The sequence below is a fragment of the Ambystoma mexicanum genome, chromosome 8, assembly GCF_040938575.1.
Source record: "Ambystoma mexicanum isolate Mex_15411 chromosome 8, UKY_AmexF1_1, whole genome shotgun sequence".
NCBI lineage: Eukaryota > Metazoa > Chordata > Amphibia > Caudata > Ambystomatidae > Ambystoma > Ambystoma mexicanum.
The window spans coordinates 528,211,514-528,238,357 of NC_090929.1; positions in this window are offsets into that span (position 1 = coordinate 528,211,514).

A 26,844-nucleotide genomic window follows, 5' to 3' on the forward strand; every position below is an offset into this window, starting at 1 on the left:
GGGGACGAAGGCAGCCTCTCAGCCGTGTGGAGGCTCCGAGCGGGGATGGCCCTGCTTCGAGCCTCCTCATTGGCTGAGGGGCTGCCACGCCCCCTGCCGAGGACAAGGGAGCTGGAATCCCGGCCGAGAATCAAAAGATTCTCGGCCGGGTAAAGACCCGGCGAGAGCCAATCAGAATGCGTGTTGCATTCTGCTTGACTCTCGCCGGGTACTAATGCAAGTTATGGAAGCATTCTCGGTGGGGCAAAGATAACGAAGTAACCCAAATGACTAAGGATACAAATGCATCTTTTTTGCTCCTCTGTCACATGAAGCATTAATAAAGGTCAGTTCCCAAAAAAGGTGTCTGCTCATGTTTGACAGTGATAGAGTGTTGATTGCAAGTTGTCATCGGTATATGTTTTACTTGTAGATTGGCTTGCTGGAATGTTTCCTGGCCAAAGAGTGTACAGGATTTACCACCACATTAAAGTGATTGCTTTGTCCATCTGAGTTGAATTCGGAGACACTGTGGACCTGTGTACTTTTTAAATGTTGGGCCAAAACAGAGAGTCGAAATTGTTTTTTTTTTTTTTAAATGTGTTAACTTTTCGTTTTTTTCTTCTTCCAACGAGGATACTAAAATGCCTTTAGAGTGAAAACGTTGTCATAAGACTCTTTAGTTTGTGTTATGGCCTGCATACCCATAAGCCAGATAAGTCTGTGGTAACGATGGCAGCATTAGGTCTGGGTCAATTGCATGTAAACTCAAAAGAAGAAACAGTACCTTCCCATTTTTTGAACTCTAGCTATGTTTTTCATGTTTCCTCTGTATAAACAAGGTTTTGCGTGTAAATATTTGCAACGCACTTTGAAGCACTTGCATTTTCTTGGCTACTAATATTGATGCACTTTGAATCACTTTCTTGGAGATGATTTTAGATAGTTGTTAGTACTATATTGGATTTAGGAGACTTTTTATTATAAATACAAGTATCATGTAAAAATGTTGGTTTGTGCCCTTTGCCCTGACTTTGTGCCATCGAAACACCTGTCCTCTAAGCTACACATCAACTCAAAAATCCAGCATCCATTTATTGGTACAGTAACACACAGGCACTCGCTCATCCACACACCGTGTCACCCAACCATTACCAACATGGTCTGCATCACAGCTGACATGCTTTAAATATATGCAAAGATGAAAGAGAAAAGAATCTCAACAACCCTCTCAGCCTCACACACATATCATTATTACGAAGCAGACACTCATGTGAAATGCTTGTTTTCCCAAAATTATATTTTTCAGAGCTATCACTATTACACTCTGCATTCAAATAGGAACATGGGAGTATTCTGTGTTCAATCTGCACAATTGTATGGTGTGTGTCTGATATAGTTCCTTGGATTGCGCAATCAGTGAAATGTTCTGTAAGCTCTTTTCTAACAATTTGAATCACTTAGTACTCAGTCACCATTTTCTATCTTTCCTAGTTGTAAACAAGTAGATAATTTAGTTCAGTGATAATATAGCTTATAGACCGAGGAAGGGGTCGTTATCGTGGAATAATGACCCTCTAACAAGTTATTATCTTTGGGCCATAATTTATAGAAGGGTCCTTAACCCAAGTGATAATGAGTCTTCTCACTATCTATAAGGCTATTAGCACATAGTGCTGAGAGAAATACATGTTGTGGAGTTTTTGTGGTGAAATAAACATTACTTTAATAAAAAAGTAAAGTAAATAGACAAAATAAGTTAGTAACATAAATATGTTTTTATTGTATAGTATTTAAATAAGGTGGTCACCATAAGTTAAACATTTAAATTGAAAACCTGGTTATAGTAGAGCTGGTTTGCCATAAGCATGCATTAGGTGTCCTGTACAAGTTAATGGCCCTGATTCCTGGATTATTTGCGCCGAAAAAAACGTGATTTGTTAAACAGGGATTTGCGGGCAGAATGGCACACCAATCCCGTTTTTTTTAGTGCAAATAATCCATGAATCAGGGCAAAAGAGTTTGCTACAACAAAGTGAAAGCATTTTCTTCACATTTTAGCTTTCTCTTTGTTTTGTTACATTAAATGGTGCAGCAAACAATCTCTACAATAGAGGAAGTGTCTTTTTGATCAAAATCTTGCTTGGAAATTGCAATGTTGTTTTACATTTTACTTATGAAGACAGAATATTCAGAATGCAGTAAATAACCGTTATAATTCTTGACTTCACTTTGAACATTCTAATTTGCTGAAGGGAAGTCCATAATGATCTCAATGTGTTAATATCACTTAATATTTAAGCACCAAAAGACCCTTAGGGTCTGATTCACAGAAACATTTTATAATGATGGAATCCCATTGGAAAACACTCTGTTAATCAGGTCCTGTGATCCAAATATGGGATATATCTAACGCTATAAACACCAGTTTGGAGAAATCCAATAGCTGTTCATGGTGCCCACACATTAGTTAACATTCAGCCTGCTTCCCACCTTTGACCCCAAACTCACCCCATCCACCATCAAAACACTTCACTTATCTGCTGCCAATCATATTGTTTTCACTGCAGCCTCAAATGCCCACTGACCACCACCATCCCATGCCTCACCATTCATCTGGCCTGCAATGAAACATGTGGAGATGTTCTGCATTGAGCCTCAGCTGCAATTGGCAGACATCTGGCCTCATTAGGAGTTTGGTTATATGGAAACAACGGTGCCAGTAAGGCAGCAGCCCCTTTGCTACCGCACTGCAAAACAGAATGCAAGGCACCAGCGAGAACACCTCGTGGATGCACCGGCACCATTATGAATGGTGCCGTGCCGTTGCATTCATGCTCCCCATTCCCATTCAGCCCTATGGGGCGGAATTGGGATGAGGAGTGCGTTCACACCGGCACCTGCGAATGGTCAATTACCGGTCTGCCGAATTCAGAATGGACTGGTAATTGTCAATTCACGGGTGCCGGTATCGAATGTGAGTTTGGCGGTAGCCATACCTGTCATACCGCCAAGCTCCTAATGATGCCCATTGTGTTTAAAATTAAAAGAAAATGATCTGTTCACCACTTGTGGTCCATTTTCCTACCTCAAATTAGTTTCCCAGTTGTTACCCGAAGTGCTAATTCCAATAATGTCCGCTGTGACGTGCCTGCTGAAAATGGCTTTATGTTCATGATAATAACCTTCATTTGGCTCATTCTTGGCAGACCATTGCCAGCCTGTACAGCCAGGCACCCATTATTCTCTAATTAACAAATGGATGTCATGTGTGACCTCCACTCAGCCAACGAGATTGTTTGTAATGCAGTCAAAAACTACTGATATTGACTGTATGCTGAACATTCTGTATTCAAACGCACACAAGGAAGGAACACTGACTTTCCAGGCAAGATTTCTTTAAGCAAGACACTTCTAGGACCATTGTGTTGCTGTAGCATCCTATTTAACCAACAAAAGAGAATGCTAAAACATGGGGAAAAAGCTTCCAATTTCTGAAAAAGAAACTGTTTACACTTACATGTCCCCTAATGTATGCTCAGGGTAAACCTGTTTCAGCTCAACCTAGTATGCAAATAAGATGCTTAATTTATGAAGACAATGATGATTCTTAAAAACTACAAAATAAAACCAAATGTGATGTACTAACTCAGTTTGTGCCTTTAGCCTTGCCACTATTAAACTAATTTATTTTTTACTTCACCACCCATACTCCAAAACATGTATTGGTTTTAGTACTATATGCAAATAGACTTAAACACCTCAGGATGGATAATTATCAAGTGGTTATTGGCCCGTGTAGTTCTATGATTGAAGTGAAATGAAGAGGTACACATCTTCTGTCATTTACAGTTTTTTCACGTGACAAATTTTGCACTCAAAAGTCCCTAAATAGCAATATTTAGTAATTTACCAATAAATGCCATAATATATAGATATTAAGGTTCCCCTACTCATGACGAATCGTCGGAACTGACTTTCGTTTCGGCAAGTTATTGCACGTGCAAAAATGAACATAGTTGGGAATATTAATTTTCCGACACAGGTACCTATTTTGATAAATCATCAGCTCTCCAGTTTTTAAAATCAGGACATTTCCGGGTAAAGCTAGGAACACCTTTTACGTAGTAACTAAAATTCCCCATTTGAATGAAAATCACATTAACACCATTGCCTGGAAATTAGCTTCAAAATAATATCTGTCACAACCCTGCAAGTATCACAGTTCAAGGATTACTAAATAAAATTACATTTGTAATGTAAGTCAATGATCATATATTTATACATATAAGTTACAGTTTCGTTTTTGATTCTTGGTCCCATTTCCTTGAGTCTCACCCTAAGTTACTAGGGTAATTCAGACATGTAACCCTTGCTCACTGTTCTTAGTGAGGCACAGCTCCACCTCACTGATGAGCCCAGCCAGGCTGAAACACGTTTCTGGGGTTGCTGTTGGTATTCTTGTTCAGAAGAGAATTGCCTAGCATTTTGGTGCTGGACTGCCCTTGGGCAGGACAAAGACTGATATGTTCTGGATATTTCTCTTCTGTGAAAGGTATAGTGAGCTAAACTATGTGGTTGAGACTCCCACGCAATGGAGGCCAGTAGAGAGAATCCCAGATCACTCTGTTTTGCATATTAAAAAGTAACTTTGGATCTCAGCCTAAGTTACTAAAGTAATCCAGATGTGTACCCCTTACTCACTGTTCTTAAAGACTCACAGCTCCAACTCACTGATGGGGCCCAGCCAGGCTGAAAAACATGTTTCTTGGTTTGCTCTTGGTATTCTTGTTCAGAAGAGAATTGCCTAGCATTTCAGTGCTGGAAAGCGTTTGGGCAGGACAAAGACTGATATGTTGTGGATATTTCTCTTCTGTGAAAGGGATAGTGAGCTAAAAAAAAGTCTGGTTGAGCTTCCCTGTGACTGAGGCTGGTAGAGAGACTCCCAGTACCCCCTGTTTTGTCCATTTTCTTGAAAACACATGCCTGGGGTAAACGCATTAGCATTTTTTTCTTTGAGAGATTAGGGGTTCAAGATATTCTTATCCATCATCATATGGCTCACCTCTGCCCTCTAGCATCATGAGGCCATGCTGGCATTTGCCATTTGTCATTACAATATTGAGTTGACCGGAATTAAGATCTAACAGTCTATATTTTGGCTCTGTGGTCAATCAGCCCCTTGTAAATACCTGGAATGTGTGAGCCTGGGTCTCACAGAGATGTGGCTTCTAGATAAAGAGCCAAACAGACCTGCAATGGGGGAAATCACTTATGAATTCTGCCCAGCATCCCACATGGCCCTTTCTTTCTTGAGTTCATAAGAGATGTACATGTTACATCTGAAAACAAAATAGGCTATTCAATTATTACATGTGTTTTCTCTTTGCAGCCTTTATTCATTTTAATAACTTGCATCTTGCTATCAGTGTTTAATGCACTTCTGAATCAGTGTATTTCTCTTGCTTGGCACACAGCATTTCTTTGTTAATGGGGCTGAAAGTGAATCCCTACTGTTCATTTGGTCATGCTCAGTGGGCATTTTTCCATTGTACAACGTTCCTTGTATCACCTTCAGCAAGGCACGCATATTTCATTCACTGGGCATCTTCGATGTGTTAAGGTTTGGGCTGGCATGTATATTCCAGTGAGTGCTTTTCCATTAGACAAATGTATTTTGCAGTAAAGGCCTAACCTGGGCTTTCAAGTATGTCTTCTGTGGCTGCAATTATACCCCACACCCCTCCCTCAGTGTATAAGGGTATAATATAATTTGTATTATTCTTTCAATCTTATATACAAAATTCTTTAGGGATGTTTGTGCATTGGGGGTGGGCATGATTACAACGAGAACCAGACCCTCCTCTTATCAAATTCACCAGAAACAAGAAAGCACTAGACCACTAAAGAAGGGCCAAATGTCACAGCCATTTTATTCTCACATCTAAATGGTTAAAGTTTCCAAATGAGTATCGCATTTCATGGTTACCTACATGTTAATGTTAGGGTGAATGTTGTGATAAATATAAAGAGCACCAAGCCCAGTGTTCAATATGTACATAGTGATACACGTCTGCAACACTTTAACCAAAGACATATGAGTTAGAAATAAAGTTCTGGGGTAATTTGTATTCCCCCAAAAGGCCAGTTGATGTCTTACAAGGCAGCCAGGAACCTACAATGGTGCTATGTGTGCATCTTCTTACAGGTATATTTTACAAGAGTAAAACATGAGTGTCTTAGAAAATAATTGATATGTGTCGATTATGTGCTCTGCTTAGTAAGACAAGTGTTGCATTTGTATTATGGCTGTGATATGCATTGAAGTGATCATTGCAAATCTAATGAACATTATACCATTTTAAATAATGTCCGTCTTTGAATAGCTTCCTTTGATATGATATGATATAAGTCATTTATAATGCACCTGTACACACGTGTTTCTAGATGTGATATACACAAATTAAACACAGCACATCTCTTTCCTTTGAGATATTTGTATTTTATTTTTTCTTGCTTTTTTGCTGTCAGAAATGGCCATGTGGTTCCAGCAAATGGTCCCACTGACTATGTTTCTCTTGCTTGGAGAGGGGGAGAGGGAGAGAGGGGGGGAGAGAGAGGGAGGGGGAGAGAGAGAGAGAGAAATGAGTACATGGGCAGAGAGTGAGAGAAAAGGGAAAGCAGTAGATCGCCATTTCATACACTAGGTGGAGCTAGTTCATATTATTAGCAATAACAATAAGTGTTATGATTAATTAATATTATTATTAGTGGTGTTGCTCTTATTGTTATAATTGTTGTTATTGTTATTATTATTATTATTATTATTAATATTATTGTGTTGTCGTTCATTGGATTTGTTTTTTGTAACGGCCTAGTTAATAGACTACACTTCTTCCAGAGACTAGCATCTTGATTGTGTTCCCTTTCAAAAAGCATATTAAATGTATAATTTTGAAAATGCCATATACTTGATTTTATGAGACAGGATATGGAGCATACAGAGGGTGGGAGGAGGGGACTGTGCTTCCCTTAGATCTTTAATACCTACTACCATTAATTCGACGTAGATAGATCGCATTACCGAGCTGAGCTTTTAATGCTTGTCGTGTTTTTTCCCCCAGCTGCTATGACTTCTTACAGAAGATGTTTTACTGCTTTTTTCTCCGTGCATGGTTGGTTTATGGCTGATTGTGGATAATTCAACTGTTCGTCCAATTCCAAAGTGAAGATTGCAACCCCGGCGTTCTTGTTTCTTCTGCAACAATGTTGCGCTGCTGTTCGTTTGCAATAACGATTGAAAGGCTTTGATTTAATTTTTCATCGTGGGCCTGTTGTTTTCTTGTCACCTTTGGGATTTATAGCTGGGTAAACGGGCATAGTAGACATGCGCAATCGTGTGTTCTGCAAGTACAATGTGTGGCCCCGGGAACAATGAGGGCTTCTCCCAAACTACTTGCGGCTGGTTCACAAAACGATGCCTCCAGTTACGTCCGTTTTCCAAAATGCTTGACTAGTGATAACACCGAAAGGAGTGATGTTGCAGGACTGTTGACATCATAGAAAATTATATTTCTGTAAATTAATGCAATCATAAATAAGAAGAAAGGGATTCAAACTGATAGTGATCTTTCTTAGCTGCCATCCATATATATCCCTATCATAATCTGCCGTGTCCGGAGATGTGGAACGCTTGGAGCAGTGACATCACAGGCCAGGTAAGCCTTACATGTTACCATACTGCCGCCATGATTTGCCAAGTGGTGCCTGCCCCACACAGGTACCTGAAATGCAGGGTTATAGGCACCTCTACAACATCTCGTGCCCCTGTACTGTCTCATATGCCCTGGACCAGGCTCACATGCCTAGACACAGCTCTATATGCCAAATATATATGTTTTTTAAATAAAAAATATCAATCAAATGACAGCTTCACATACCCCAAAAAAACTATGATATACAAATGGATAGACTCAATTGGCGAGGCACCGCCTAATGTGCATCAGTCCAGCCAGCATACGCCCAGGACAAGTCTCATGCTCAACAACAGTCTTGTATGTCGCAATGCAGTCTCACATGCTCTGGCATAGCCTCATATGCCCTTGAATGGTTTCATATGAATGGTAAAACCTCACATGCCTCTTTTTACTCTAATATGCCCCATATCAGTCGTCTATGGCAGATACGTACCATATTGTCCTGGTACATACCAGCTTGTGTAGCACTGCCTAAACTGCCATGGTCAAGCTGTGCGGGTACTGTTACAAAAGTATTTGACCAGTGCAGCCTACTGTGGCCAGTAGAGCCCGCCATATGTGTAACATCGTAGGTATGTACTCATTTATTTGGGATTTTATAAAATTCTGCGCTTCTGGTTGTGTCTGTAGCATAGTGCTCATGCAAAGAGGAGACAAGGAAGGACACACAAGAGCTTGATAATAAATCTTCCGATAGCAAGAATGCTGAACCTTCTAGCATTCGTTGTCTTGTGTAGATTTTATTATGATGTACAATCCTAAGGAGTCTTGTGCTTCTGGAGCCTAGTCATTGCCGAGGATTAGCTGTTCTCATGTGTTAACCCCAGCTATGAGGTAAGTATATGAATAAAGGAATAGAGGGAGGTGGTTGATATGAAAAGTGGTAAGTCATTACTGCGGGCAGGGTGGAAGGCATGTTTTTAAAGCCCTGCAGAATCCGAGTTAGTGAGGGTCGGCTCACAGGTGTGCTGGGAAGGCATTCCGAAGAGGGAAATCCCAAGTGTGCAGAGGGCTCCCACCAATCCTTTTGTATCTAGTCAGGCACATGAAAAGAACGATTATGAAGGGACTCCAGTGCTGTAGTGATGTTCTCATGTCTTTGTAGGCCAGAGATGAGATGGTGGGGGGGTGTTTCTGCCTCTTTGGGGTTTCACAAATCCCTTTCTCAAAACGCCTGTGCATGCCTGTGTGCAGTTGGTTCCTTTTTTAGGTCTAAAACCAGACGGGGAGGTGCTCAGTATAGTACCCTTTCTAAGTGCATTCAGGATCAATATTATGGTTTTACGAGTGGTATAGGGTCTGATTTACAGAACATTTTTCTATGGGACGTTCCCCTTCAAATAGGCTTTTTTAAATCAGGTCCAGAGAGTTTGAGGGAATGTAGTATCTCAATGGTAGCTAGTAGGAATTCAACAATACTAGTATTTACAGTTGATAAAGTTGGGTGGATTGCAAGTGTGTCTTGGTGGTTCATATTTTGTGGAGGATGAGATAATATTATCAAGTGCTGTTCAGAGATGTGTCAAACCTCAAGAAGGATCCTTAAAACATCAGGTATGATTGATTTGTTGGACATTTAGGTGTGGTTCTTGGTTAGATGTTAGACCAGATGGCATTAAAGTTATTTTGGAAACGATAATACATTTTTAGAGAGGTCAATAGTTGCAGTGGGGGAGGGTTGTGCTGGCATTGGTCCCTACAATTTCTAGTTCCTTTCAAGCATTCTTTCACATAGTTATTAGCATGTCAGTTGTAGGTTTGCAAACAACCTGTTCAACTATCGGATGGGCCGAAGAATGCATTTGAATATTGAACCTGCATGCAGTAAGATGTCCTGGTGGCAGTGTTTTGATTCATTATCATTTACCACCCTTCTGGAAATTGCTACCAAACCTACTATTGCCATTTCCCCAATGTGCCTCGAGGTTATGTTGTTTAGTGGTAACGATCATAAGAAGGACATTTTTATTTGATTGCATTGTCTTTCGAGTGGGATCCACCTTTTGGTTGAGGATCAGAGTTGTTAGTCATCAGAAGCCAACTGTTCTTGAATGTATGTGTCAAGCCTTCATGTTCCTGATTTAAGGAGAAGACTAGGTTGTGGGTCGTGATGGAATCCTAGTAGCCAGTTCACCATCAAAACGTAACTTTCTGAAGGCATTGTGAATCCAAGAGAGAAGCAGCATGTCATTAGTTCAGGGATCAGATAGAACATATTAATTTAATGTCAACGTGAGTGAGTATGATACAGGGCTAGTTTAGTAAGGACCAAATTGTCCAGGACGTGAATGAACCATATGTTAAAATCACCTTGGATGAGGACAGCGTTCATGGTAGTATGTGAATACACACGCTTACAAGTGCATAACATGTTATTGCACATGGTAAAGTAAGATATGTGGAGTCAGTCAGAATTTTTGAGTATTTGATTTAATTGTATTAGAAATTAAATCAAAGAATTAGATATTTTCTTTGTGGTTTTCTGTGTGTAGGAAGCAACACTATACGCTGAGTACAACAACAAAAAATGTCTGAAAGTTAATTGTTTTTACTCATTTGGATGAAGGTTCCTGTCTGAGCTCTGCACTGCAAAGTAGTTTGCATATAAAGAATGTATCATGTGAGTACATGTGTATTACGGGGAGCAGAAATATTTAATACGTTCAGTGAATGGACAGTTGCTATAATAATGGGGCAATTAAAAGTGATGGCTAGGTCATGCAATTACCAGTACAGAAGTAACTATTATCAAAGAAGGCTTACTGTATTGTTAAAGAATTAATAGGTTGGACAGAGAACACACATGTTCTTTCCATTTGGATATATGTGGCAAGAATTAATGACAAAGGATTGTACATTTTAAAATGCAATGTGGAAAAAATGACATGCAATTGAAAAATATATACATTTTTGGTAACAGGGAAGTGCTGTGAAGTGAATTGATCTACCCATGCAGTCTATTACATGCTTTATCCAGCGTAATGTTGATGTATGTGACATCCAGACTTAGATTAACAATGAGAACAATGTTTACTGGCTAATGTGTATCTGTGCATGTAAAACAAACATTATTTTCATATGGAAGAATTCTAGCAGTCATTGTGAAATGCGATCTGAAAACAATTGTAAAATAAGAACTAATAACGGCATAAAATGGATGAGGGCAGGACTTTTTTATGAATTAGTTAGCATGCATTGTATTTTGTTTAATTCACATGTATTCAATGTTTTAAAAAATAAATACAAATAATGTTAATCATGTTCGTTTTTGATAGGCACCATGTAGACTGAGGAGGAATGGATGTGATGAATGTTATATATACCTCAGCTACGTAGATACTGAAGGTAGTTAGTCCTAGTGACACAGAAAAATCGGGCCACATCAAGGATTTCAGCAAGCATGTAGGAATGGGAATTTTTGAGTGTTGGCAGATCAGGGAAATAGCAAATTTGTTGTTCAGCTGCATATCCATTTATTAGCAGATGTTCAAAATGATGTACTATTTGGGGTATGAATCTTCTTTTGTGGTGTGTGATTGATTCCTGGTAGATTAGAGTCATTCCTCCACCTGGTCCCTACTCGCTACTTGCAGATATTACATTGCATATGACTGAGAAGAGGACCGAGATGTCAGATGCTAATGAGTCATTTAGCTCTGTCTCAGTAGGGCCCGGTACACATAGAGACTTAGATCCTGATTCATAGAAATGTTTGCACAGTGCAAAGTCATTTTGTGCTGAAAAATGCAGTTTGTGCTGCACGAAACCAATTAATGGATCAGACTTTGCACCGGTCATTACCGACCTTGCCCTGGGCCATACCTAATTTGCACTATGCTGAGCGCTTTACCCCACACACAGCGCAAAGTGACGGGTCAGAAATAAATAGGGGATTGAACATGCATATTCTCTATTCTGCATTCAAAATGAGGAATAATGAGGAATAACATGGTGTGTAAAGGGATGCATCATGCAAGCACCAAACACGCCCCATCAAGAGCAACCAAAACCCAATTCATGGATTGTATGATGCAAGTGTCTGGTGTCCCAAGTAGAATGCACATCATGTAATCTTACCGCCACGGCAGTCATCATCACCCAGACATCACCAAATCACATCAGCCATGCAAACCCTATGTGTGCCACTGCATGCCACTATTTGGGTGCAGATGTCACCCGGCATCAACATGATTGACAATGCAGATCTTTACCTGCTGGAAGCGTCGTTCTGATATAATTCCCTCACCATCTCCACCTAACACTGTGCCGCCGTCATGGAGGGCCAATGTCTGGCAGAGTGTATGAGGAGTAGGTTGGAGAATGGTTGCTAGGTGGACCTCTCAGAGAGTGCAGGCACTGGATGAGACAAGATACCTGTAACAACATACAACATTGTATTGGACCAGCTAAAGGGGTAATTCACAGAGACTGCACATATATAAATCAATGTAGATTGTAATTTGCACCTGTATGTGGGAGCCTTTTGCAGTCCATTTAACCATGGCTGTTTACTCCACTGAGCATGACTGCATGTCCTGTCCCTTAACTCAAGAAGGCCTTGAGAGGGCAATGGCCCATCACTCAAGGTGAGAAAAAGAAAAATGCAAAAGAGTCCACCTTGGACAGGGGGTAAAATGAGATGAAGAACACCCTGGACATGACCAGAAAATAAATGAAGATTGTCAATCTTGGAAGTGGGTGAAATAAAAATGCCCACCGTGGGGGGAAGGGGGTGCGTTGTAGAGGGTGGGATGGAGTTGTCCATATAAGTGAGAAAAAAAAATCAACAGAAAAAAAATCATACACCCTCCATGGGCTCATGGACATCAGGGCACAGGTGGAAGAGGTGGCATGGGTGGTCTGGGACTTCTATACTCTGGTGGATCCTCAGGTGGTGGTGGTGGTGCACTCTGTCCACGCAGTGTCAAAGCCCAGTCTTCATTATCTATGGCCACTCATGATACATATGCATGAATGAGTAACCCAATGGCGGCAAGGTCATAATGAACTTCCTCACTAATGGCCAGGGCGTCCTTATGTGCACTCACTCATGGTGCATCAACCTGCTGGAAGAGTGTCTGCCTTAAGGTGTCTGTCTCTAGGCAGTAGGGGAACCTTGTAGCCGACAACTTATCATGCAAGAAATCCCTCAAGGTCTCTGTGTTACAGTAATGGGATGTTCTAGATTCCAATATCTACAGCTGCAGGCTTTTTTTCTGTCGACTGCGCCTCTATGCAGGGAATCCTGCAGAGAGCCAGATCAGCCTGCTGGCTATTGATGTTGGCCTCCATGCTGACTTTGTGGGACTGCCTTGTGGACTGCATCTCTGTATGCAGTGTCCTCATTAAGGTGTCCTTCAAGCAATGCTGATGGTCCTTAGAGGCCAGATGCTGTGAATTCTGCACAGCTGCTGAGGAGATGTTGTTCTCAGAATGAGCTCTCTGGCCATCTCCAGCAGGATCTTGCAATGTAGGATGGTTGCATGCAGCATCTGCTGCTCTCCTACCTAATGCCCATCATGTACATGTCCACCACGTGGGCGCGACCGATGAGTGTGGGATGCAGTGGTACTCCTGTCATCGGCCTCCTATGGACAACAGGCCCTGCTGCTGATTCCGACACAGGATAAAGCGATCTTGCAGCCATAACCACTGTTGACGTGGGGATTCCCACGATGAACCTGCATCTCCTGGCTCACCTCTTCAGACTCAACAGCCCCACCCAGACTGACGATTGGAGAACATTCCATGTCCCTCAGTGAGTCCATGACATCTGATTAAGCAGCTTCATGTGAAGAGTTTGAAGAGTCAGGAGAAGAGTCGGCAAACCCTACTGAGTAGTAACGACAGCACGTGGGGATTCTCACAGGGCATGAAACCCTGGCCTCCACTGGTGGTATGCCATGCATCCCCCTTCTCTTCCTCCTCTACCTCTGCATCTGCAGCATCATCATCACATGCACAAATGGAGCATAGCACAGGGCAACGCACTGGCCTTGGAGGCAAGAACACGCAGAGCAACAGAGGTTTGAATCCCAGCTCTGCGCTTAGAAACCAAACTCTGGTACGGTATCACAGCGTTATTAAAAAAAAATAATAATAATACGGTATCACAGCGTTATTAAAAAAAAATAATAATAATAAAGACAGACACCAACATTCTGAGGTATGAGCACCTGACAAGACATGCATATGTGCATTGCAATGCATAAAGGCATGAAATGACTTGCTACACACACATCACACATTGTACCTGAGCACACTGGCCTGTAATGCTCAGGTTAATGGCATTCAGTGACCTGTGTAATCATGCCAGGGCATATCAGGCCCAGGCGACATGGTATGGTTTGTGGGATCAAGAGTACATACATACACACAGATATTATTGAGAGTGATTCACATCAGTGGAAGGACGGTGGTCTGTGCATCATCAGTGAGCCCCTACTCTACTCCAACATGGTCTTATTGCAACATATGGAAGCCTGACCTGCACGTCTGATGACCCACAATTGCAGGCAGGTATATGCAAAATCATGATCTCCCCAACCACCCTTGCACCCGGACAGATGCTTGGTTGGTCACAATCACATACTCTTCACCCATGTGTGAGGACAGTGTGACATGCATGTGACCAGGGCACACTTCCATGGCCATTGCTACATTGACACTCAAATTGTGGAATGCACTGCACTGAAACATCTATTGGCCATACACATATACTCTTGTCTGGAAGACGTTCTCGGGCATCTTCGCAAAGACCTTGTCACTCATACATGTCTACCGGCAGCCAGGGCCAGGGATTGGACAGTGGTTCAACACCACTGAGCTGACCAGGCTTCAGCATCCCCAGAAATATTGGGCTATGTCGACCTGGCTGACCCACAAGCGGACTTGATGTGGCTGGACAGAACAGGATACAGATGCTGAATGGTGCATGGGCTTCAATGTTAACAAAGGCCTGGCAATTACTAACGAGAAACATTTCATTCTTAGCACCTGCATTCATAGGCATACTTTTTTCAGGCAATTGAAATTTTGATGTGAGTTTTGCACTTGCATGACAGGGGAATGATTGGAAGGCTAGAGAGGGAACAGGAGACCTCTCGTTTTCACAACAGTCCTTAAGTGGGTGCTTTCAGATTTAACAGATAGAGTTAATTGCTTGTAACATTGAAGTTGCACTAGAATAGTCTCTTTAGAATGCATAAAGTAGGTAGATGCCCCCACCCACAATTATGTTTGCCCCTCCCCAACCATCTCTCAAGTTTGGGTCCCTCCCAACATTCGAAGGGGTAGCCCCCTCTCCCTCCTCAAATTCAGGTGCTGTTGCAACCCTGGGAATGGATGACGGTGATATCATCCCCTCCTTGCTGTTATACTCCGTGTGTCATGCTTTGCATTCAAAATCAACTGTACGCATTTCAGCATCTCTGGTGGACAGCACACCACCAGAAGCCAGGACATGTGCAGACTTGAAATCTGCCACTTCAAAAAGTAAAAGGACCAAGCCTTCGCTGCCCATTCCCGAAGACTGTGGAACCTCTGCCCCGTCAGCATCTGACTCGCCCCCACGCTCCTAAAATTCAGAAAAGAACTCAAGACTCACCTCTTCAAGGAGTCGACCAAGGCCAACACATCACTTGTTGCGCCACCTGACTTGCTTGATGCTGCCGCCTCTCTCCTCGCTACCACCTGGTACAGCTGTACCCCTCCTGTGCCCATTTTTTATCCAACCCCCGCTGTATATCTGTTCTGTGGTTATGCTTTGCATAGAGGGCTCCGCAAGGCAATGAACAAAAGAAAATGCGGTACACAATGCTTAACGCAATGCTTAAAGTGAAGGCAACGGCTTGCAAAGCACTCCCAAATGCTTGTCTGCTATAGTGTATCCTTGTCTAGGAACCTTCCCACACGCAACTGGAAATGCATGTCTCACCTCTTAAATCTCCCCATCATTGCTGTCTGACCAGTAAGGCGCTGAGACCACCTTTTCTGCCATCTTGGGACTTCCACCTCTCTGTCCCACCACCACAGCTCCACAGAACATTGCCAGAACCCAGCTAGCTCATGCCTGCTTGAGGGGTTGAAATGTCTGCTTAATCCTCATCTCCATCCAGTGGCATCCCTATGGCAGCGAACTTGTACTACACCGAAGTTGGCATCCTGGTGAAACAGGTCCTCAAAATTTATGATTCCATCTTCAACTCAGCGACGCAGTTCGGAACGGACAGATGTCTTTGGATCTGGGAAACTCATCATGGCTGCAATCCACACAGGAGGGGTTCTGTGAAGACTGAGGAAGCGCTGGGAGGACCTCAAGCACCGGAGCCATGATAAGGCAAAGGAAGCCTGGTGCCGGCTTGGAAATGCACCGTGTTGGCTGCCATCAGATTACATCCCTTCAGCACTGGTTCTACCCATCGCTCCACACCCGCAAATACATCTGGAAGCAGCTGGTGAGTACCCATGTGGTTCATGGCTTTACAGTGTATGTGTGTCATGCATGGGTATGCATGGTTTCAGGGACTCTCTTCTCTACACAGCATGTGTGTTGCACTGATCTATACCGGCATGCTGCATCCTGATGATGTTGGGCAAATGTGATGGCAGACATCTGTGAAGTGGACAAACGTGGACAAATGTAGGTATGAGCCCAGTGAGTTCTTGGTGAGGTGGTGCACTCTGGTGCACTTGTGCACATGCAATGTGAGTTGGTGACAACAAGTGCTCTGAGAGGTACAAATGGCATATTACGATGTTGGGGCATGTCAGGGACATGCATGCACTGCAACTCTATGGGTTGCTCTTTTGCAAGAGAAGATTGCATTATCCATACTCAGCAGCTGAGACTAACACATATGTATGGATGTCTAGAATGTCATGTTCGTGCATAGACCTCTCACGGGCGGCAGTGTGATCTGTCAGTCCACTGCATGGGGAGCCAGGGACGGTGTCCGATCATGCCATTTGTTTGGGCTGGGAGCAACAGCATAGGTGTATGTACCTCGGTAATGTCTGCATGAATGTGTTGCATGCTTACAGGTCAATATGCCAGGAGTTAATGTTGCTACATGTAATTGGGTGGGTACACTAGAGGGGCAGCCCATAAAGGCGGAACCAAAGGCTGAAGGAAGCAATGTGTCACATAAGGGGGTAGCCGCCTAACAAAGTTACACCATACTATGACCTATGTATGTGGTGGATATTATAATATTGTGGTCTATGCAGAAATTTACCTGACTGGTAAATAGAGACTGATGCTCTATTACTGTCTCAACTTTTTTGCATCTCCATCATATCAGGACACTGCATTTTTGTTTCTGTTTTGTTAAAGAAAATTGAGTGCAATCAAATTTTAAAAAACTGCACCATATAAAACTGGTTTCTTGTAATAGAACTTGCCTATACAATACAAATCATATTGTCTTGTTTTCAACCCCCAGGGGATGTTAGATTACATCACTAGGATGAATCAAAAGTAAATTTCTACATAGACCATCAATTTTATAATATCCACCACATACATAAGTTATAGTATGGTGTAACTTTGTTAGGCGGCTACCCCCTTATGTGACACATGTAATTGGGTGGACAGGTGCCCAAGCAGGTGGCGTGAGACCCCTACACCCGCTCACATGGCCATGATGTGCATAATCAAATCATGACATGCTTGTCGGGTTCCTGCATAGAACAGGGTGACTTGACAGCTATGGTTTTCCCAGCAGTGCAAAATGCATGCCCGGGTGGAGTGCGCCGGACCAGGTATGTTCCCATGAATTCAGTGTTCACCCTACTAAGAGACACACTTTCCTCCCCTCTACCCATGTGTTGTGCCTCCCAGGGCCACACAGTGTGGGGAGTTGTATTTGCTAGGAGGCCAGGGCCATGATCCGCATGTGCCCATCGTGATCCTTTGGACTGTCCGTTCATCTGATGTTGGAACTAGGGAATGCATGTTAGGTCCAGAAGGCTGACCAGCTCTGGATGTGTGGATGGGCTATGATGTGGAATGTACACCTGTTGTGTCCATGAGGAGGCATGACACTTTTGGCTAGCCCTCCTCCTCTGTCACCTAGGGTACACAGTTTATAAGTAAGTATAATCGCCTTCTTCTGGCCCACTGTTGACAGTGTGTAAGGGTCCTGTCTTTCCTCCACTTGGTACTCGCTGACTCACCCAGACTTTGCACATCCCCAGGATGGACAAGGGCCATGCATTACACAATGTGCCCACAGAGCTTTGCTTGCTGGGGGAACTCTTCTGAGTGGGGAAGTACTTTTGCGTCCCAGCAGGTTGACTGGTCATCAAATGACCCTCAAAGACTTGCATCGCAACAGCAGGGCATCTATGTCCATCTGGCTCCCTGCATTCAACAGGCAACTAATTGTGCGCACTTGGTTCATCTTGGGTTGGACTGCTTGTCTGGCCTTGGCCGTTGAGACAGGCATTTACATGCCACCTGCATTAGGACAGTGTTGACTCGTAGGCATGAACTCCCAGGGAGTGCCCCCTTGTATGGGTGTCTCTCCCCTCCAAGCAGTGCAGAGGCAGAGCAGGCCAGAAGTTCCCTAGTCCTCATGTGAGAATACAAGGATGGTGGGCTGACCACAGGGCCTTGTCAGCACACAATTTGTGTGCTTCCACTCGAGCCATGCCCATGCACTACTCAACCGAGCTCAGTTTCCAACTGTAGTCCAGCCCTCCAGATGGCCTGAGTCACAGCTGGCCCAGCTGTGTCTCACATTTGTCTGCAGCCATGCTACATGGACCCCACTTTGCACATGGATTGTAGGCTGTGGTTGGTGTCTCCCTGTGTGACGGATATGTGGCATGGCAGCTTGAGGGGCTCCTCCATGCTGGTAACGGGGCACCAGAGCAGGTGTTTGAGTACAGGCCTGGATGCTGTGGGAGTGGCTGACTAAGTCCAGCCATTGAAGGTCCAGGCTGGACACTGGCCCAAGTAGGTGTCCCAGGGAAGTGCTAGTGGGGCTCCATAATGCAGTTGAGATCCCCAGGCCTCTCATGTGGGTACTGCTCTAGTGTATCAATGGCATGCTCATTTACCTCTGTACATCCGCTATTGGAGGTGGAATTTAATGTACGTTGAACTCCTGTCTGATCTTTGTCTGGTCTGGTCTTTGTCTCAGGAGGATAACTCAGGGGCAACGTGCTCGCCTTGGAAGCAAGACGACACGGAGCACTACAGGTTTGATCCCCGGGTCTGCACTCAAAAACCTCTGGGTATTGAGCACATTATAAATAACCTATCATACCATATGTGGGTATTTGGCATTGTGGGTTTTGAGGTAGGATGTGACCTCACTGTGGATGGGTGGGCTACACTCAGTTGTGCACTCAATAGTAGATTGCTGTGCTCTTCCCAAGGTCGACCAAACCACCCGCACACATCTGCAATCAGCCACTACCTGCTCTCATATCCTCCATCACCTATGTCACTGGAAAGCAGCTGAGTCCCATGATTAATTCCTAAGTCTAGCTGAACACATTATCAGTCTCCAAAACTTGCACACTGTCTGAGAACCTTAACATGACCCAACGACACACCTGTTCTACTTAGGTCGCTAGGAGAGACTTTGTAACCCTTCCGACCTTTCTACAGGATAAAATGCACACCTGCATTGCAAATCAGTTGGACACATCTATGATTCCTCATACTTTGGTCCTACAAGGATATTTGACTACAGCGCTTTGAGGCTATTGCAAGGCACAAAGGCACTATACAAATACCACATTGCATTATAATGCATTGCTGTCTCACGTGTACATGGAGTTGTCAAAATGTATCTTGTGCAACAGTATAGTGTCCATTTGACATGCAGCTGAATGTTGTTGAACTTAAGGCCTTAATCTGTAACATGTTGTGCATGGTTGGGATGCAGAATAAATCTTACACCATATAATCACACCAGCTCAGGAAGTTGACAAAAGTCTCATCCGACTGTTTTAATATCAATTGTCTAAAACAGGGAGTTACAAAGGACATCAACCAACGTTCGCTCGAGCTCTCAGCGTCCTTCCTAAAAAATTACACTTATTTACTGAAAATTCATCATACGTGATGTCATAATACATGGCAAATAAGAGAAACCTACGAGGTGTTGTGGTTGGATTAAGGGGAATATGTAAGTATACTTTCTATATAGGAATGGGTTGTGATTGGGTCTCTACAGTCAGGCGCTCAATTTATGCCCACCCCTAGTGCAAGTCATCTTCAATACTTATTAAGTACACAGAATACTATTGGCTCTCAAACTGTAAGGCCCTTCCTTATACGGCCTTCTATAACTGGTTGGCATGCTTGTGTCTTGTCTGGAACATTCAGCTCCTTAGCAGCATGTAATCTCATACCCAGGTGCCGGGAGGTGGTATGACTTTTGCTTCCCACCCAATTAGCCCCTCTCATCACCCATGCCTTCTGCCATGCAGACAGTCTTTGAACTTGGCCTTGTAGTATATGTTCTTCTCTTGGGAATAAAAGGGAGTACAGGCACACGCTTATCAGAGTTCTGGTCTGCACGCCCAACTCCTATTTCCATCATGTGACAGGAGACCGTCTTTCGGCCTGTTTTGCAGCATTTAATTATCTTTAATTAATGCACTTGGCACTCATGATGTTCCTTCCTTTGACATTAACACAAGATGATTCAATGTTTCTGTTCTTTTTATGGATAGATAACCAGTTCTTGGCTACTTCAGCTTTGACACCAGGCCAAACAGCTTCACCCTTCAAGTCTGCGATCTCCATCTTATTCTTTGCTGCAATTCACACAACTCTCGATCCTTCTTTCTCCGTGGATTTGAACTTACTAAAATTATAGCACCAATGTCCAGACACTATATAATGGTGGCTTTGCCTGCAGTCTATTCACTATAGCTAGCTTCTAAGATTGCTTGATCTACTTGTGTTGCTGAATCTGTACAGCTATTAAACGGCTTGCATTTTCTGCAGTGCTGTTCACACGTGCAATCTTCATTTCTGCATAAGGATGTTTGCTCGATTCCTTTATTTCGTCATCGGTTTGTATAAGGTCCATACATCCTCTTCTTTAGCCACTCTTCTCAGTGTGTCACGCTCATTTCGTGTGACGTCATCAGCTTCTCTTTCTTTTGTCTTCATATTCCTTCAGGGATCTCTTTCAAGCGATTGTCATCTCTACGGGTATACACCAGGTATGTCTTTCTTAGTTGATACCTTTTCTCGACACTCTCTGTGGAATAGGCACAAATACTGGTGTCAAGCATGGTGCAGTTTCAACCTTTCGACATACAGGTAGTAATGGGGTAGGTCTTCCTGCAGAGGCATTTGGCTGCTTCTCTACAGTGAGTCATGGTGGAAGCTACAGTCCTGAATTCAACAGCAGTGCTCCCAGTTAATCATGTTGGAGGAGGATATGTGGCAGGTGTACTTCATAATGGAGCAAAGCTGGTGGAGTCAATGCAGGTTGTTGCTCCACATTGGACTAGTTGGGGAGAGGACTAGCAGGGACAGCCTGGGGGTAGTGGGAGGAGGTGAGTGAAGTGGGTGGTAGGTGGGAGGACTTGAGGGGGCTGTCTGGGGGAGTGGGAGGAGGAGATTGGGGTAGGTGGGAGGTTTGAGGACTTGGGGGTGAATGTCTGGGGTAGAGAGCATAGCAGAGGACAGTGGGGATGGTGTGAGGAGAGCAAACAAGCATAGGTTGCCTGGTGTAGTGGGTGCAGGTCAGTGAGGGGGTTGAGAGGAGGGCAAACTAGCAGGGGCTGCCTGGGGTAGTGGGTAGAGGTCAGTGGGGGTTGCAGGAGGAGGGCAAACTAGCAGGGGCCATCTTGGGTAGCGGGTGGAGATGAGTGGGGTTGATGGGAGGAGGGCAAACTAGCAGGGGATTCCTTGGAGAGTGGGCGGAGGTGAGTGCAGTGGGTGGGAGGTATGAGGACTTGAGGGGGATTCCTGGGTGTTTGGGGGTTGTTAGGTGCAAGGTCTGAAGGGGGCTGCATGGGGAAGAGGGCAGAGGTGAGTGGGGGTGGGGGTTGCAAAGACTTGAGGGGACTGTCTGGGGTAGTGGGTGGAGGTCATTCTGAGGGATGGGAGGAGGGCAAACTAGGATGAGCTGTTTGGGGTAGTGGGTGGAGATGAGTGGGGGTGGTTGGAGTGAGGAATTGAGGGGTCTGAGGTAAGTGCGGGCTGGGAGGTGCAAGGATTTAAGGGACTGAATGTGGTAGTGGGTGGAGATGAGTGCACGGTGGCAGGTGCAAATAATTGAGGGGCCTGCCTGGTGAAGTGGGCAGAGGTGAGTGGGGTGGCATGGGATGTTGAGGACTTGAAAGGACTGCCTGGAGTAGTCGGCAGAGGTCAGTGGGTTTGGTGGGAAGAGAGCAAACTAGCATGGGCTGCTTGGGGTAGTGGGTGGAGGTGAGTTGGGGTGGTATGAGGACTTGAAAGAGATGCCTGAGTGAGTGGGTGGAGGTGAGTTAGGGGGCGGGAGGTCAGAAGACTTGAGGGGTTCCCTGGGGAAGTGTGCAGAGGTAAGTGGGGCAGGTGGGAGTTGTGAGGACTTGATGGGGCTGCCTGGGTAGGGGGCTGAGGTCAGTGGGTGTGGTGGGAGGATGGAAAACTAGCATTGGCTACCTGGTGTAGTGGGTGGAGGTCGGTGGGAGGAGGGAAACCTAGTAGGGGGTGAATGCAGGAGTGGGCTGAGGTCAGTATTGGTGGTGGGAGGAGGGGAAATTAGCAGGGGATTCCTTGGAGAGTCGGTGGAGGTGAGTGCAGTGGGTGGGAGGTATGAGGACTTGAGGGGGATGCCTGGGTGATTGGGGGTTGTTAGGTGCAAGGTCTGAAGGGGGCTGCATGGGGTAGAGGAAAGAGGTGAGTGGGGGTCAGAGGTGCAAAGATTTGAGGGGACTGTCTGGGGTAGTGCGTGGAGGTCATTCTGTGTGGTGGGAGGAGGGCAAACTAGGATGAGCTGCTTTGGGTAATGGGTAGAGATGAGTGGGGGGTGGTTGGATTGAGGAATTGAGGGGGCTGAGGTGAGTGGGGGCTGGGAGGTGCAAGGACTTAAGGGACAGAATGTGGTAGTGGGTGGAGATGAGTGCGCGGTGGCAGGTGCAAATAATTGAGGGGCTTGCCTAGTGAAGTGGGCAGAGGTGAGTGGGGCGGCATGGGATGTTGAGGACTTGAAAAGGGCTGCCTGGAGTATTCGGTGGAGGTCAGTGGGTTTGGTGGTAAGCGAGCAAACTAGCATGGGCTGTTTCGGGTAGTGGGTGGAGGTGAGTTGGGGTGGTATGAGGACTTGAAAGGGATGCCTGAGTGAGTGGGCAGAGGTGAGTTAGGGGGCAGGAGGTCAGAAGACTTGAGGGGGTTCCCTGGGGAAGTGTGCAGAGGTAAAGTGGGGCAGGTGGGAGTTATGACGACTTGATGGGGCTGCCTCAGAACTAGCTTTGGCTACCTGGTGTAGTGGGTGGAGGTCTGTGGTAGGAGGGCAAACTAGCAGGGGCTGCATGGGGGAGTGGGCTGAGGACAGTGTTGGGGGTGGGAGGAGGTAAAAGTTGAGTGGGATGCCTGGGAGAGTGGGCAGAGGTGAGTGTGGAGGTGGAAGGTGTGAGGACTTGAGGGAGCTGACTTTGTGAGTGGGGGATAAAAGGTAGAAGGACCTGCAAGGGCTTCCTGGGGTAGTGGGCAGAGGTGAGTGGGGTGTGAGGTGCAAGAACATGAGGGAGCTTCCTGGGGTAGTGGGCAGAGGTGAGTGGGGTGGGTGGGAAGTTTATAGACTTGAGGGGGCTACCTGGGGTAGTGCGAGAAGGTCACTGGGGGTTGTGGGAAGAGGGCAAACTTGTATTGGCTGCCTGGGTTAGTGGACGGAGGTCAGTGGGGGTTGTGGGAGGAGGGTAAACTAGTAGAGGCTGCTTGGAGTAGTGGGTGACAGTCAGTGGGGTGGTGATAGGAGGGAAAACTAGCAGGTGAGTGGTGGGGTGGGAGGTGTGAAAACTTGAGGGGGATGCCTGGGTGAGTGGGCCGAAGTGAGTGGGGGTTTGGGGTGCAAGATCTTAAGGGGGATGCATTGGGTAGTGGGTGGAGGTTAGAGGTGGGTGGGAGATGCAAGACGTGAGGGTGCTGCCTGCTGTAGTGTGCAGAGGTGAGTGGGGTTGGTGGGAGTAGGGTAAACTAGAAGGGGCTTCCTGGTTGAGTCGGCGGAGGTGAGTGGGGATGGGAGGTGTGAGGATTTGAGGGGGCAGCCTGGGTGAGTGGGTGGGGGTGTGTTGGGGAGGTGGGAGGACTTGAGGGGGCTGTGTGGGTGAGTGGGCATAGATGAATGGGGGGCGGGAGGTGAGATAACCTGAGGGGGTTCCCTGGAGTAGTGTGGGGAGGTGAGTGGGCGGGTGGGAGGTGCAAGGATTTGAAGGGGCTACCTGGGGAAGTAGGTGGGGTGAGTGGGCTGCGTGGCAGGTGTGAGGAATGTCTGTGCTGCCTGGGGTAGTGGGTGAAGGTCAGTAGGTGTGGTGGGAGGAGGACACTCTAACAGGGGATGGCTGGGGGAGTGGATGGAGGTGACTGGGGGTAGGAAGTACAATAACTTGAGGGGGCTCCCTTGGGTGTGGGCCTTTGGTGTTGGTGGGGCTGCAGATTTAGTGGGATGATGTGAGTGGTATGAGTGGGAGGTGTAAGAACTTGAGGGGGCTGCCTGGGGGAGTGGGCAGAGGTGAGTAGGAGAGGTGAGGACTTGAGGGGGCTGCCTAGGGTAGTAGGCAGAGGTCATGTAGACGTCAGGTGGCTGGCTTCCTGTGGTAGTGAGGAGAGGTCACTGGGGGTGGTGGGAAGAGGGCAGACTTGCATGGGCTACCTGGGTTAGTGGAATGAGGCCAGTGGGGGTTGTGGGAGGAGGGCAAACTAGTAGGGGCTGCCTGGAGTAGTGGGTGGAGGTCAGTGGGGTGGTGGTCAGTGGGGTGAGGTTACGAGGGCAAACAAGCAGGGACTGTCTGAGTGAGTGGGCATAAGTCAGTGGTTGGGTGGGAGGTGTGAGAACTTGAGGGGGCTGCCTGATCTAGTGGGCGGAGGCCACTGGGGTGGTGGGAAGAGCACAAACTAGCATGGGCTGTCTGGGTTAGTGGACCGAGGTCATCGGGGTTGTGGGAGGAGGGCAAAATAGTAAGAGCATCCTGGAGTAGTGGGTGGAGGTCAGTAGGGGTAGTTGTAGGAGGGCAAACTAGCAGGGACTACATGAGGGAGTGGGTGGAGGTGAGTTGGGGTGGTGGGAGGACTTGAGGGGGCTGCCTGGGTGAGTGGGTGGAGGTCAGTGGAGGAGTGGGAGCTGCAATGACTTAAGGAGGCTTCATACGGTAGTGGCCAGGGGTGAGTGGGGTGATAGGGAGGTTTGAAGGTTTGAAGGGACTGCCTGGGGTAGTGGGCAGAGGCCAGTGGTGGTGGTTGAAGGATGCAAACTAGCATGGGCTGCTTGGGGTAGTAGACAGATGTCAATGGGGTGGTGGGAGGAGGCCAAACTAGCAGGGGCTACCTGAGGGAGTGGGTGGAGATGAGTTGGGGAGGTGGGAGGACTTGAGGGGGCTGTGTGGGTGAGTGGGTGTATGTGAATGGGGGGCAGGAGGAGGTGAAATAACTTGGGGTTCCATGTAGTAGTGGGGGGAGGTCAGTGCAGGGTCAGAAGGTGCAAGGATTTGAAGGGGCTGCTGAAGGGAAGAAGGTGGAAGTGAGTGGGCAGGGTGGCAGGTGTGAGGAATTTAGGTGCTGCATGGGGCAGTGGGTGAAGGTCAGTTAGGTGGTGGGAGGGTGGCACTCTAGCAGGGGATTCCTGGGGGAGTGGATGGAGGTGACTGGGGGTAGGAGGTGCAATGACTTGAGGGGGCTCCCTGGAGTTTGGGTGGAGGTCCTTGGGGTAGTGGGGCTGCATGAGGTAGTGGAAGGATATGAGTGAGGTGTGCTGGATATGTGAGAACTTGAGGGGACTGCCTGAGGGAGTGGGCAGAGGTGAGTGGTCTGGATGGTAGATGTGAGGACTTCAGGGGGCTGCCTGGGGTAGTGGGCATAGGTCATGTGGACGTGGGGTGGCTACCTGGAGTGGTGGGAAGAGGGCAAACTAGCATGGGCTGCCTGTGCTAGTGGATGGAGGTCAGTGGGGGTGTAATAGGAGGGAAAACTAGCAGGGGCTGTCTGGGTGAGTGGGTGGAAGTGAGTGGTGTGGTGGAAGGTTAGAGAACTTCAGCGGGCTGCCTGGGTGAGTGGGCAGAAGTGAGTGGCGGTGGGGGTGCAAGGACTTAAGGGGCCTGCATGGGGTAGTGCGCGGAGGTGAGAGGGGGTGGGGGATGCAAACACTTGAGGGTTCTGCCTGGGGAAGTGTGCAAAGTTGAGTGGTGTTGGTGGGAGGAGGGCAAACTAGAAGCGGCTGCTTGAGTGAGTCGGCGGAGGTGAGTGAGGGTGGGTGTTGTGAAGACTCGAGGGGGCAGCCTGGGTGAGTGGGTGGAGCTGAGTTGAGGGGTGGGAGGTGCAATGACATAAGGGAGGTTCATAGGGCAGTGGACTGGGGTGAGTGGGATGATTGGGAGGTTTGAGTTTTTGAAGGGGCTGCCTGGGGCAGTGGGCAGAGGTCAGTGGGGGCATTCGGAGAATGACAAAATATGGGGGTGGTGGGAGGATTCCAAATTATCAGGGGCTACCTGAGGGAGTGGGTGTAGGTGATTTGGAGAGGTGGTAGGACATGAAGGGGCTTTCTGGGTGAGTGGGCATAGGTAAATGAGGGGCAGGAGATGAGAGAACTTGAGGGGGTTCCCTAGAGTAGTGGGGAGAGGTCAGTGGGGCGTTGGGAGGTAGAAGGATGTGAAGGGGCTGCCTAGGGAAGTGGGCAGAGGTGAGTGGGCTGGGTGGCAGGTGTGAGGAATTTCGGGGCGCCTGGGGTAGCGGGTGAAGGTCAGTGGGGGTGGTGGGAGTAGGACACTCTAGCAGAAGATGCCTGGGGGAGTGGATGGAGGAGAGTTGGGGGTAGGACTTGAGGGGCTACCTGGGGCATGGGTGGAGGTCTTTGGGGTGATGGGACTGCCTGAGGTAGTATGAGGATGTGAGTGGGGTGGGTGGGAGGTCTGAGAACTTTGAGGGGTCTGCCTGGGG